The following is a 15,691-nucleotide window of genomic DNA, read 5'->3' on the forward strand; positions in this document are numbered from 1 at the left end:
CTACCAAAAGAGAATTCAGGCAGATTTTAATGAATTCTAACATAGAATCATTGAGAACAGTTAAAATTGTTCTTTGGTAAGGGAGTTAGAAAGTATATGGAGATTTTTCCGCAGGGTAAAAATAAACAAATATTTCAATCAATGACACCTATTCTTTGCTAAACAAAACAAAGGCTCTGTGATAGGATGAACATAAATAGTTGGTTGGGGGTTGAGGTGTGCAGGAGGCAGGGTTGGGAGCAGGAATTGATTCAGCTATGAAAAAGATGACATCTACAGTTCATTAACATAAGCCACACTGCTCCTCGGAACACCAGAAAGCATCTTAAAGTTCTTTAGTATCCTACAGGTACTTGGTATCCTGAAAGAGTTCTGAATAGGGTAGAAACAGAAGGTCAAAAATATAATTGCTTTGGAGTAATTTGTCTTAGGTAAATAACTGTTCATACCCATACTCTTCTGAGCGCTGTTAATCTAAATCAAACTGGTAGCTAGTTGGAAGATATTAGCAATGGTGGTATTCCTTCTGGATAGAGTAACAGACTCCACTGATTCTACTCGATATACGTGCTCATCTGTGCTCAATAAATTCTTTATGAGTTTTGCAAGGGAGTAAATGCAGATCCAATCCATGAATAATATGCCATAACAAATGCACCTTAGAAAATTTTAAATATCCAATTCAATTTGAATGAGTAGCACATTGAGAATGAATTGCATTTTTAAACAAACAGCCCATAATAGTTGATTCTTTGGGATCCGAACACCATTACTATTCCATACAAGTGTGTTCTTGTCCAAGCTGTGTGTAATGGTCCAGGTCACAATCCTTAGTTTACTTTTATAAAATTCCTAATCTTTAATATAGAGGATGCTCAAAGTATGTGCTTCCTCATTGCATTTCTCAGAAAGTTTTATTTTCCCTCTGAAATGGTCAAATTTGTTGGATGCCTGCTCTGTTTAAGAATGACTTCCATGATCTAGAAAACTTAAATAAGGGACCAGGAAAATGAATAACTATAAGAAAGTGAAAATCAAAATCAACAAAAAACTATGAACCAGAGACACTCTTTGAGGGGTGGGGGGACAGGAGGGGAGGGATTGGGGTCAGAATGGGGGGGTTGCAATTGTATGGGGAATATAAAAATAAAATTTATTATTAAAAAAATAAAATGAAATGAAAGAATAAAGGATAAAAAAAAAAAGAAGTTTCTAGGTAGAAAACCTGAAGGCCATATGAAGAGTCTTTTGATGCTTAGGCTTTAGTTGATAGGATTGTATTGACGGCTATCAACTGTCTTAGGTAATTGTCTAAGCTGAAATAATGAGTTTTAGTGTAAGGTTTATTTTTTTTTTATGTATTAACCTTGAAGGCTACCGTCTTGCTGAGACCCGTAGGAGCCAGATGTCCATGGAAAAAGAATGCACTGATTGTTTCTGCTTTGCTTCCATGCATAAGTTGGTGTAATCTCAGTGCTTGCCTAAGTGTATAAATAAAGACCCACTGAGACCCTTGGCAGGAGATACTAACACACACACACACACACACACACACACACACACACACACACGAAAGAATGACTTCCATGTTTCTTTGATTGTTTTACCTCGAAGTTCCATGTTCATATTTTGTTCTTTGACCTGAAAATCTATGTTCTACATCTGGAACTAAAATGAAAGTAAACTCCACAGTCTTTGACTGAGTAATTTCATAAAGAGGATAAAAAATAAAAATAGCTTCCTCCAATGGGAGAAATATATGCCATCTTATTTTCTCTATAATGGCATAAACATTAAACTTGTTTGCAAGAACTCAGAAACACCTATAACAATGTCATCTTAATGTATAACTTTTCTCTCCTGTGAATCATAGTGGTTATAAATGGACATTTATATCTTATCAACTAAAACATTCTGGTTTAGCACCTGATAATTTATTTTTAAGTACCCAAAATATTTACTTTTATTATTTTTTTAAATTTAAATATTTTATTATATAATTCTTACATCTTTTTTCATCTTTGCACAATGTATGCATTTTCATTTTAGTTCTATTCCCCATAAAATTGCACCCCCCCTTATTTTGACACTAGTCCTTCCTTTCCCCGTCCCTCCCTACTCGCCCCCCATTGTGTCTCTGGTTTATAATTGCTTATTGATTTTGATTTTTACTTTGTATTGATTAGTCTTTTTCCTGGTCTCTTATTTAAGTTTTCTAGATTCCTGCTATGAGTGAGACCATGCAATATTTTTCTTTTTCTTTCTGGCTTATTTCGCTGAGCATGATCCCTTCCAGCTCCATCCATGTTGCTGCAAATGGCATGTGTTTATCTTTTTGATTGCTGAGTAATATTCCATTGTGTTTATGAACCATATCTTCTTGATCCAGTCATCTATTTTTGGGCATTTGGGTTGCTTCCATAGCTTAGCTATTGTAAACAGTGCTGCAATAAACATAGGGAGGAGTGCAGGTGCCCTTTGGAATTGTTTCTGTGTCCTCTGGGTAAATACCTAGGAGTGGAATTGCTGGATCATATGAAGCTCTATCTTTAGTAGGTTGAGGAATCTCCACACAGCTCTCCATAGCGGTTGGACCAGTTTGCACTCCCACCAGCAGTACAGGAGAGTTCCTTTTTCTCCACAATCTCATCAACATTTGTTGTTGATAGTTTTTTTTTAACATGTGCCAATTTTTAAATAGGTGAAGTAGGGGGCCTCACTTGGTGGCACAGCAGTTGAGAGCTGGGCAGTGACCGCAGCCTCTGCAGCGTCCATTCATTCCCCAGCTGCCGGCGAGGGTCCCACAAAAAAAAAAATAGGTGAAGTAATATTAACGTACTTGTTTAACTCTAACACTGGGAACACACTTCCTACCTATTCCTAGTTCTTCAAGATGAAGATATGGACAAACATCTTGGTTGATTTCTAGGACATATATAATGTGTCCATATATAGAGAGCTGATCTATATAGTAAATCTTTTTTTGTTTATTGAACACAAATATTTCTTGACTATCATACTGGAAAAGTAGGTTCAAAGATGAACCAAATAATGGGCCCTATTAGAAGGAGATTAAGGTCTTAAATATCAACATATTCTGATGAAAATATATACAACACTGAGATGTTTGCAAATTGAATCGCCTTCCCCTAGTGTTATTATTTTTTTTTGTGGGGGGGAATAAGGAAGATGTTTTATTTTATGTAGTAAATCTTTCTTTTAAGATTTATTTATTTATACAAGCACTGGATATAGTCAGAAGCATGGGAGGGTAAGAAAATTCACCAGAGCCAGAGAGGGGAACAGAACAGGCAGAGTGACGAAATACATTGCTGAGAGGAGCAGTGGGTGCAACAGGAGAGGTCTACACGCCATGTGGGACCCTCGCAGGTGGCTGGGGATCGAACTGGTGCTGCAGAGGCTGCCGGCAGCTTCACAGCCCAGCGCTCAACCGCTGAGCCACCAGGGGAGGTTCTATGTAGTAAATCTTTACTTACATTATTGATAGGTCCTAGGAAGCAGAGATTTAGGCGAAGGACATATATGATGAAATCAACTTCACCACAGGTTAATTGATATAAACAAAAGTGCAGTTGTTATGACATATTTCTGGTCACAAAAACATCACCAAACTTCTAAAGAACCAAAGCATTTGTAATATTAAACAATAATTTTTATTCATTCATTCATTTTTCCAAGCAACTTATTTTTTCCTTCAAGATCTGGGTTTGCCAGATGGTATCCCAGAAGTTCAAGGCCCAAACCCATTCATTCATTTTCCAAATATACCAGAGGGTATCTCAGAAGTTCAAGGCCCAACATTGGGACCAACCGTGGATAGGAAGTCTTCCCACCCCAGGACACACTCACACTGAGACTGCAGCAAGTTAGACATGACAAAGACTGTCATGTACACCTCTTTGAGATATGGGAGGGGTGCAGAGCACCCGGAAGAAACCCACAGAAATGGGGACAATGTACAGGCCCCACACAGACAGTGACCCCTGGTAGGTCATTGAATGTCTTTCCTCACCAATATTATAAATAAACGACTTGAATAAAATGGCATTATTCAAGGACCTGCCGTGTGTGTGTGTGTGTGTGTGTGTGTGTGTGTGTGTGTATGTGTTTAGTTTACATATCATAGCAAGATTTTCTTTACAATAAAAGAAAGCAAAGTCCAAATTACTTTCTGAGAGCTTTATACCTACAGCAGTTACTATAGTTATATCTACATTCTTTCTAATGAGAAATGGTGAACTAATATAGAACTTACTGCCTTGGGGAACTTTCTAGAACATGGCATGGAGAGATGAAACCTATGCAGAAATCAGGAGTCTAGCTAAGCTAACTAGGCTAGCTGTGACTGTGCAGGAAGATATCTGAGACCAGTACTGTGGAGGCCCATTGAAATTCTGGGGCACAATAGAAATTGAAATTCTGGGGCAGGTAACCCAGGAGCACCCTGCAGCCCTCTAACTTCCATGCTGTAAAAGGGTCTGGTCATCTGTGCGCACAAAGATAAAGGAGACTCTTAGTCTCCTTTAATAAATTTATGCATATAAAGAGAGAAGAGAAGAAAAGATATTAATGTCACAGTAAAACACCCTAGAATTATCCATTCCCTATAGGTAAATGCCTGGCCCAACAGGGTTGGCCCCAAACAGGGCCACTAAACTATAAAATCTTGCCATGAGTCTACCTCCTCAGTAAAGCCAGTTGTACCAAAAAATTTAATGTATACCCAGTACACTGAGCAGTGAAGATATAAAATTAATGTTTTTGAATGAGTGATAAAGGAGAACAAACTTAGTCCAAAATATATAAATGAAAAGATATCATAAAGAACAGAAATCAGTGAGGTAGATTCCAGGAAAATAATAGAGAAAAATCAACAAAGCAAACACTTTTTAACCCTAAATTCCATAACTACATTCTCTGATACACAAAAGCTGCAGGAAGGTGTGACAAAACACAAATTCTAAAGACAGTCTTCTAAAAGTCTTTTCCAAAAAACTGATACAATGGAATGTCTCAAGCAATAGTGTTTGCAGAAGAGCTGAAAAAAGCCAAATTGTCAATCTCAACATTAAAAGGACTATCTCTGCTAATTTTATAGTCATTACACAATAATAAGAGACAAGTAGAGAAAACTTTATAATAAATATGATAATCAAAATAAAATAGATACCTCTTGAAACACACAATTTAATGAAACTGACACTATAATAGCCTGAATAGCCCTCAATCTAGTAAAGAAATCAACTACTTTTATTAAAAATGTAATTTATACCAATTACACTGAACAGTGAAGATATGAAATTAATACTTTTGAATGAGTGAATGAATAGCGTGAAGTATGCTTACAGTAAGTGCTAGAAATACAAAGCTGACAAAGAAAATTAGAAGTCTGGTTGGATACTATATTTGTTTCTTTCTGAAAGTCTTCACTCAAAACATTCATAGTGTTAAACAGTATTAGCTATCATCGTTCCTAAGGTGCTGTGCTGAGGGTAACATAGGTTTTTATTTTGCAAAAGTCCTCTGTGAGGGTGGAAGTCCCTAGGACTGGAAACATCTTAAAATAGATAATGTAATGTGAGTTAATCAACACAAATGGAAAACACGGTCAGCTCCTAAAAGGGTGATACATGATAGCAAGGGAAGGGGAAAGAGACAATATAGGAACATAGGAAAATATCCGAGACAAAGACTTCGTAATTTTTCCAGAGCGACCCATGAATGGGAGTATGATTAAATCTAGTGTCATTAGAACTTTATTGAAACAACCAAAGCCTTTTTCCTTCAACCTTCACAACTACTGTATTATGCAATGACAGTTTCTTAAAATGAAAAAAGATCAATCCCACAAATTTTTGAAAAAATCAATTATCCAATGGGAAAGAGATGGATCACCATTGATTACATCCTGCCTGTGTTAGAGATGATAAATGGCGGCAGCCATGGCACTGATCTGTGGGAAAGGCTTCCACTCGTCTTGCATGGATTATGGGTGACCCACTCAGACGACGCATGCATACCGCACAAGCTCCAATTTTATATTCTATCGGGCTTTTAGACTATTCTTTTGCGCATATTACTTTGACTGTGTCTCTAAATGCAAACATTGTTCCTTACCTTCAAAATTTGTTCAGATAGAATTCCTATAAAGAATTTATAGGACAGACAAGTGCAGGAAGAGAATGTGAGAGACCTGTCAGATAAATGAGCTTTTGACAGTCACTGTAGTTTGTTCCTGAGTGAAGCACCTGAGCTCATCTTGTACCTCATACAAATACTTCACATTTTTCAAATAACCAGGGAACATGTGAAATATTATACGTTTATTCCAACCTGCACCATTCAGGATGATAAATATTTCCTGCTCAGGTTCAATTTATATACGCTATAAAATACTATATATATATTTTTTTTTTATAGAGGCATGTTTATTTATTTGTTTGTTTGTTTGTTTTGTTTATACAAGCACTGGGTACAGTCAGAAGCGCAGGAGGGTGAGAGAATTCACGAGAGCCAGAGCAGGGAGCAGAGCAGGCAGAAGAACCGAAGCACACTGCTGAGGGGAGCAGCGGGCAGCAGGAGAGGTCTGCGCGCCATGTGAGACCCTCCTCAGGTGGCCGGGGAGCAGCCGGGGATCGAACCGGCGCCGCAGAGGCAGCTTCACAACCCAGTGCTCAACCGCTGCACCACCGGGGAGGCCCTGAATTTTTTTTTTTAATCAATAGGGACTTGTTAGTTAAGTGGAATGCATTGTGACATCAAGAAGACCATTTTTATTTAAATTTATTTAAATTACATATTCTTTCTGGAAAGGTATCTCAACTTCAGCCTGCATCTGTTGTTTGTAAAATCACCTGAACTCACTGGTAACAAGAGGAATTTCAGATTCTACGATGAATCTACTATTCCTTTGATTGTGTACTGAAGGCAGCAGTTAAGGTGCACTGCAGCCTGCTTTCCTCACTGATTCACTGTCTGATGAGCAATCTGCCAAAGGCCATTTCAGGGATGCTTATTGGAACCATATTAACCATGTAATGTCAATTAAACTGGACAAAGACCAACTTATTGTTATCATCATGATATTTGTAGTGCTCATCATACAGAACAAGCAGGAAAAAGCTGTTGGTGAGTGAACTCTTGGTGAGCAACAGAAGAAGGAGTTGTGTGTTTATCTCTGTTGCACATTAACCTAAGCAAAATTGATTGTTCAGCCAACATCAGTTTATTTTTGTATTTATTTTGCTGGGAATACATTGCTAAAATGCAGTGTTACAGGGGGACAGTACATTATAAAGAGAAGAACTGTCATTGCAAATTTCAGAGTGTAGTAGCATTTATTAGCAAACAGGGTAGTCCGTCAAACTGGCTTGCTTTTTGGCATAGACCTAGGTACTTGGAGCTGTAGCTTAAATGAAAGGTCATTACTAAGACAGAACACTAGCTATTAAGAACAAGTAATAACCCACTCAGGTGTGTGTTATTGTATATTTGATATACCATATATACTTTGATGGTAACATATTTGATACTCAATTATTTTAATGTAAATTACCAGGTAAGTATTTGAAGTGCAAAAAACAAAACCACGTAAGACAAGCAGGCCAAAATGGAGTTGCTCATGCCAAGCCCCACCAATGTTAGTACACAGACTAAGGGGTACTCTGGGGTTCCCACATCTGCACATTAATGGGGTTCTGCCATCAACTGCACAAAGACAAAGTGTAAAAGACCTTTAAAAGGATTGGTGTGCTTACAAAGAGAAGAAAGGATAATATTACCCAAGGTTACCCACCCTCTATTGGGTAAGTATCTAGACAAACAGGGTTAGCTCAAAGATGAGCCACTGAAACCTGAAAATTTGTCACAAGTGTAAGTCACCTAAGGAAGGGTACACAAGGGACCAGGTAATTCTGGGATAAATGAAGGAAAACCAAAGTACAAATCAAGATTATACTGAGCATAATACCTTCTAGCTCCATCTATGTTGCTGCGAATGGCATGAGTTATCACTTATCGCAGGAATATAGGGGAACCAAGTAAGACATCAGTGTAAAAAAATAATAACAATACAACACACAACAAAACAAAATAAAAATAGACAATTATAAACCAGAGACATCCTGCAGGGGAGCAGGAGGGAGAGGGATCAGAGAGAGGGAGGGAGGAGCACAGGGGATTGAGGTGATGGTGCACAGGTGCCTTGGGGAAGGAAACTCTAAGGGGACTACACCTGAGCAGCGGGGGATTGTTTAAAAATGAACAATGATATAAAAAATAGGGCTTCCCCGGTGGCGCAGCGGTTGAGCGCTGGGTTGTGAAGCTGCCCGCGGCCTCTGCGGCCCCGGTTCGATCCCCGGCTGCTCCCCGGCCACCAGAGGAGGGTCCCACATGGCGCGCAGACCTCTCCTGCCGCCCGCTGCTCCCCTCAGCAGTGTGCTTCGGTTCTTCTGCCTGCTCTGCTCCCCGCTCTGGCTCTGGTGAATTCTCTCACCCTCCCGTGCTTCTGACTGTCCCCAGTGCTTGTATAAACAATAATCTTTGAAAAAAAAAATAAAGTGACGATTTGCACCCATGAAGCTGCCTGATCCACTTTCTTCCAAAAAAAGTTTGAATTTACTAGAGAAGAAGCTTGCGCAGGGAGGGACTTCTTCCTGCCCATGGTGACCTAATCATGTGGAGGGTTTATCTCCTCATTTTTAATTTATACATACAAGAACTGAGATACAGGCCAGAGGTGTGGGGGGTGAGAGGATTCACCAGAGACAGAGTGGGGAACAGAACAGGCAGATTGACTGAAATAAACTCTGAGGGGAGCAGCGGGGAGACAGGAGGGGTCTGCTGTGCCCTGTGGGCAGCTCCCTGGCCAGGACCGAACTCACGCAGCAGAGGCCACAGACAGCCTCACAGGGCTGTGTCTGACCCTTGCTCCCCAGGGAGGACCTGTGGCCTCCTTCCTGAACATCCTCTCTGGAGGGTAGCGGCTGGGCGCCCCGGGTTAGATCCTCATCACCTGCCCCCAGGGCACACAGTGGGGTGGAGTGACCGGCTCTCCTTCCTTCAGGGCCGCCATTCAGACCCGGTTGGGGGCGGGGTGCTCTCCTACCAGCCAGGCCAGAGCAGGGAAGGGGCGACGGCCCTGGACTATGTCACCCCGCGGTCCCCAAACCCTGAGGAGCGTCCCTGAGATAAACACGTGGGTGGGGAGCAGGACAGGCCCGGTGCACCCACCTCAGGTGCACCCACTCAGCACGACGCGCCGGGAGACCCGTCCAAGGAGGCGGGTCACGGAGGGTCACGCTCAGGAATGAGCCCAGACCCCCAGGGTCCTCCCGGCCCGGGAAGACGCCAGCCAAGCCCCCAGGTTCCCACCTAACAGGCAGATGACAGAGCCGAGATACCAGCAGGGGACGGGGCAAAAGAGGGGCCAAGATGGGAGGGGGAGCACCAGGGCCTGGGGTGACAGGTCACAGGGGCGGTGGGGACAGGAGATTTGCAAGAATTATACAGAAGGGGAGCAATCCAATATTGCACAAAGATGAACAACAATTTAATAAAAATTTTTTTAAAAAGCAAGAATCCTTTCCTTTAAAAAAAATTCAGGGGCCTCTGGTGGCGCAGGGGTGAAGTCTCAGCACTATGAAGCTGTTCTCAGTACTGCAGACACGAGTTCGATCCCTGGAGAGGGAGGTGACCCACATGGCACAGTAGACCTCTCCTGTCTCCCCACTGGCCCCCTCAGCAGTGGATTTCAGTAGATCCGCCTGTTGTGCTCCCCACTCTCTCTGCTGAGAATCCTCTCAGCCCCTCATACCTCTGGCTTGCACCCCAGCTCTTGTATGCAGAATTAATCTTCCAAAAAATTCCCTTATTTTGTAGAACTGGGGTGTAGGCCAGAGGTTCGGGGGTGAGATGATTCACCAGATACTGAGTGTGGAGACAAACAGGCAGAACCACTGAAATACCTGGCTAACGGGAGCAGCGGATGACACAGGAGAGGCCTGCTGCGGCCATATGTGGGGCGGCTCCGTAGCTGGGGTTAACCACGGCCAGAGCAGGCAATAGCGCTGAGACTTAACCCCAAGGCTACCAGGGAGGCCCCCAAAAAGCTTCATCATGAAAGGTAGGTAAAGAAAACTGCAGACCTCAACCTACAGCCGACAGCACACAGTTCAACTTTTCCTTCTAGAGGAGGACATTTTGGAGGTGAGCAATTCCAGCATCGGGGGGCACCACAGAGGCTTAGAGTACTGGACAGAACGTGACGGCTAAGTTAGAAAACCCAGGGAGATCACTTACCCATGCAACATGCAGGGTGCCCTGTAGAGAGACAGCTACCGTGGATATGAATGGCATCGCCCAGGAACTGAACAGGATACTAGAAGCAACAGCAACAGGAACAGCGACATCATCACTGCACGAACTTGGGAGAAGAGTGAACCAGGTAACTCCACGCAATTAGGAGTGAAACTGTATGTCAGTTCCCATTGCTCTCAGCTGAATGATGTGGTTTGTGCTCCCAAGTTTGAATATTTTTTAAAAGATTTTTATTTATTCAAGCATACCAGAACCAGGATACAGGCCAGATGTGTGGGAGGGTGAGAGGATGCACCAGACAGAGCGGGGAACAGAACAGGCAGACTGACGAAATACTCTGCTGAAATACACGCAGCGGGCGAGACAGGAGAGGTCTGCCGCACCATGGGGCTGCTCCTGGCCGGCCAGAGAATCAAACTTGCACCGCAAAGGCCACGGACAGCTTCACAGAGCTGCGCTCAACCACCTGCGCCACCAGAGGAGGCCTGCCTGTCCACTCTTGACATTCATAGCATCTCCATCCAGTGTGGAATCTGTCATGCCTAGTGAGGGCTGACTTCCTGAAAAGTTTTCCCACTCTTCACAATCATAGGGATTTTGGCCAGTGACATCTCTGATGCCTAGTGAGAGTGTGCTTACTGGAAAAAATTTTCCCACACTCTTGACACTCCTTAGGCTTCTCTCCAGTGTGACTTCTCTGATGGAGACGGAGGTTTGATTTCCACCGGAAAGTCTTCCTATACTCTTGACACTCATAAGGCTTCTCTCCAGTGTGAATTCTCTGATGGTCACTGAGGGATGATTTCCAGGAGAAAGTCTTCCTACACTCTTGACATTCATAAGGTTTCTCTCCAGTGTGAATTCTCTGATGCTCACTGAGGTAAGACTTACTGGAAAAAGCTTTCCCACACCCTTCACATTCATAGGGTTTCTCTCCAGTGTGAATTCTCTGATGTCTGATAAGATGTGCCTTAATAGAAAAAGCTTTCCCACACCCTTCACAACCATAGCGTTTCAAACTGGTGTGACCGCTCTGATGTTCAATGAGGGATGATTTCCGGTGGAAATTCTTCCTGCACCCTTGACATTCATAAGGCTTCTCTCCAGTGTGACTTCTCTGATGGTGACTGAGGGATGATTTCCAGTGGAAAGTCTTCCTACACTCTTGACATTCATAAGGCTTCTCATCAGTGTGAATTCTCTGATGCTTACTGAGATAAGACTGACTGATAAAAGCTTTCCCACACCCTTCACATTCATAGGGTTTCTCTCCAGTGTGACTTTTCTGGTGGTAACTGAGGGATGATCTCCAGTGGAAAGTCTTACTACACTCTTGACATTCATAAGGCTTCTCTCCAGTGTGAATTCTCTGATGCTTTCTGAGATAAGACTGACTGATAAAAGCTTTCCCACACCCTTCACATTCATAGCATTTCTCTCCAGTGTGAATTCTCTGATGCTTTCTGAGATAAGACTTACTGGAAAAAGCTTTCCCACACCCTTCACATTCATAGCATTTCTCTCCAGTGTGAGTCCTCTCATGTAGAACAAGAACTGATTTACAGGAGAACACTTTCCTGCATGCCTGACATTCATAGGGTTTCTCCCTTGTATGAGTTCTCTGATGGACACTAAAAGCAGATTTGTGCCTGAAAGTTTTCTTACACACCTGACACGGGTAGCGCTTCACTCCCGTTTGAGATTGTGGATGTACAGTGCGGGCAGTCTTCCATGAGAAAGTTTTCACATAATCGTTAGAGCCAAACAACTTCACTGCAGTGAGATTTCTCTAGTATCCCCTCTGTAAGGAAATCTCAGAGGTGCCCCCACACTCATCAGGTTGATCGTCTCCTTGTGATTTCTGATGTTCAGCCAGAACAGAGGTTTTACAGGCTGCTTCACCATATCTCTTATATCCAAAATTATTCTGTCCTAACGGGGTACTCTCATGCGGATAGGTGTGAAACGTGTTGCTGAGACTGGCCCCACTTTCATAACATTCCTGCTGCTCATATTCAACATTCCTAGGAGGATTCAAATGCTCTGGACTCATCTCCGCAGCTCCCCCCTTTTCATTACAACTGCAGGGAGTCTGTCCTCCTTGGGTTCTGTCTCGGACATCGAAAGGTGCCTCATCACAGGTGTCCCTGCATTCATTGCGTTTACCGGCAGCCTCTTCCAGAAGGGCTCCTCTAGGTGAAAATACTGTTTCTTCACTCAAGACTTTTCCTTGTTCACGAAATTCAAAAGGCTGTTGAAAGTTCTGAATCACCTGGCGACTAAGGTGCTCAGGATACTTGATGGGTTCCCTCATTCTACTAAAGACCTCCTTGTTCTCTCCAGCATGCTCTTCATGAGGCTCACCAGGGATCATCATGGTCCTATGTATAGTAAAGTTCTCAGGCATCATCGCTGAATTGTTTCCATTTTTGATACTATGGTTCACACAATGAATTGAGTCCAAATTGCTTTTTTCCATTAAGTCAGTTCTCTCCTTGGATGGTATTTTGCTGCTGGTGGTAAGAACTTGCCACACATGTCTGCCCTGATTTGCAGGGCTGTCATGAGTCAGGTGATCCACAGTATGGACATCTAAAGTGAGATAAAAATGACCATGTCTCTAAGAAGTAAGCATTCTGAGTGAATATTACTAAGCAGCACAAAAGCTCCTATATTACAACACAATTTACAGGTATTGATTTTCTGATTCATGCTTTTTGCCCGTAGCAAATTATGGGGAGAGTAGATTAATTGGTATTTTTTATTTTAGCATAGAAGATGTGGGGTGTAGCCCAGAGGAGCAGGAGGTGGGGGTGCTGTAGGGGAGCATGGAGACAGTGTGTGGAACAGAACAAGTGGACTGACTGAAATAGACGGTTGAGAGAAGCAGCGGGTGAGCCAGGAGAGGTCTGCTGTGCCAAAGTGGGTGAGCTCCTTCACTGTGGATCAAACTCAGGCCATAATAGTAAGAGCTAAGAGACTTCATCCCTAGGCCTCCAGGGAGGCCCCAATTAACAGATTTTCTAATGCCAAACCAGGATAACAAAGCAGTAAAACTAATTTCACCATGGTTTTATAAAACCATAAATATTTGGTAAAAATAGTCTTTTAACTAGAGTTGTCGATTTCAACCAGAAGCATTTCACCTAACATAGATCCTACATACTTCGTTTGTTAGACTGACCCTGTGCAGCTCTTGCGGGTACTTTCTGAATAACCAAACCCTGCAGAGGCCATGGCTTTCCCGGAAATCTGTGGACGGAGTGACCCAGTTATTGCCCAGGCACTTTAAGCAAGAGGCCTGCTGAAACACAAGGACTATGCTTCTCCATTTCCTTTGTTTTTCTTTTGACCCCGGCCTTGGCCATGGTCACCGGCAGAGGTTCTCAGAGGCATGCGCTTCCCTCCACGGCAGAGACCTGTCAGTTCTTATTTAAATATCATATCGCATAAGGCTCAGAATCCTAATACATGCAGCAAACTCCGCCTCATCATTGTGTCCCACGTTCCCTGCTGAGCGATAGGAAAAAAAGTTCTGCATCCAGCCTGTGGCTATCAGCGTTACAGGCTTTTCCCACATCCTTCTGAGAGCAACACCCTGGTGTTCTCACCACACTCCCTGGAACCTGCGTTTCTGCTTTGTTCATAGCAGCTCCAGTTTCTATGTCGTGTGTGACTCTCAGCTACATCACACTGTCGTCGATTCCTTTACTTTCCTCCCAACGATTCCCACGAGAAGGTGGAATTGCACAGTCACACTGATCCCCAAGGTATGAGCCCCCAACCTCAAACTCTTGGTGCCATGGCTTTAGAAACCACCACCTCAGGTTCCCCCTCCCATGTCACAGAACATCCCTTCCCATGCTGAACAATTTCTGGGTCCTCCTCAGCCTCACAATTACTATGTGGGTGGTCACAAGGCTTGCCCCTGAAACACTACTCATGTTCTAAATAACTCTCCAGTCAACGTCCCTCTATCCCTTTTGAGTTAGTCACCTGCAAAGTGAATCTCCAAAAGCAATACACAGCCTCTAGCCCAGACTGCAGAGGGAACTATAGATATGACATGTCAGTGCAAGCCATTCACCTCACCTGAGCTCTGAAAGAAAAGAATCTCTATAATGATGCGTATGGAGCACACACACAAAAACAACATCCTCCACTTTGTTTCACTCACGCTGGTCAAACATCCTCTGTGGCTTTACCTATCTATCAATAAATGTATTTATTATATATTCTTTCCTCACAGAGTGTATAACTTCAGAAAACAAAGATCATTTCTGTGAGTACTGTTGCTCTCCCCTCTCATAGAAAATTTACCACTGGCTAAACTTCCCATGAACATACAGAAAGAATAAAAAAATTCCTCAACAGATACCTAAAGAAAACAGTCTGTGAGAATACACTAAGTTAGAGAACAGAAAAATGTGATTACTGCAGAATAATCCCCACAGTATCAGGGACTGCATACTGGCTTAAGAACATAGACAACCATCATTAAAAGAGCAGGACAAAACTCACAAGAGAGCAATATTTGGGAACTGAATAAAGAATCAGTTTGATATATGCAGACACACTGTCCAAGGTTGGACACTGGAAGAGCACCTCAATGTGGCCAATATCACTGGCCACACTCCCAGCATCCTCTCAGACTCCCAGCCTGGCAAGCACTGACTGACCTGAGAGGTCCTGGTTTGGGGGATCATCCACAGACCACGGCTGTACTCCCTGCTCCGACCTGATGCTCTCCTCAGGATCGAGAACACAATGCCCTGTGATGAAAAACAGTGTTGGTCTTCGATCAAGTTCAACTTCAGTCTTTGAAAACTAACAAATGCAGTGTGAAGAGCTGTGCAAAAGAGGCAAATCTGAATCTTTCCTAAAAAAAACTAAAACCTAAACACCCACAATGTACAATGCCTGGATGTTCAACCTCACCAACACTCAGTTTCGTTAAGCAAGTGCACACTTATCGGTGCAGAAGACAGCCTTGCACTAGAGTGTTACACTGGCACTTCCTCACCTAGGGACAGCAGGTGACTGCAGGTCTCCAGCATCACATCACAGTACAGGGTCCTCTGAGCTTCACTCAGGCACTGCCACTCCTCCCAGGTGAAGTTCACAGCCACGTCGTCAAATGACACCGTCCCCTCTGAGGGAATATTTCTCATCTCAGGGCCAGCAGCCTGGGTCAGACAGAGCAAGTGCAAACACAAATTATTTTGTGGGTCTTTGGTCCTGTATAGGATGTATAGAATTGGCAGTTAATAGAGACTTGCCTCTCCATTCAACCATTTGGTCCGAAAAGTAGAGCTATAGCTTACCTTATCAATTTGGAAGTGTCTATGATTCT

This window comes from Talpa europaea (genome assembly GCF_964194135.1).
Source record: "Talpa europaea genome assembly, chromosome: 2".
Taxonomy (NCBI): domain Eukaryota; kingdom Metazoa; phylum Chordata; class Mammalia; order Eulipotyphla; family Talpidae; genus Talpa; species Talpa europaea.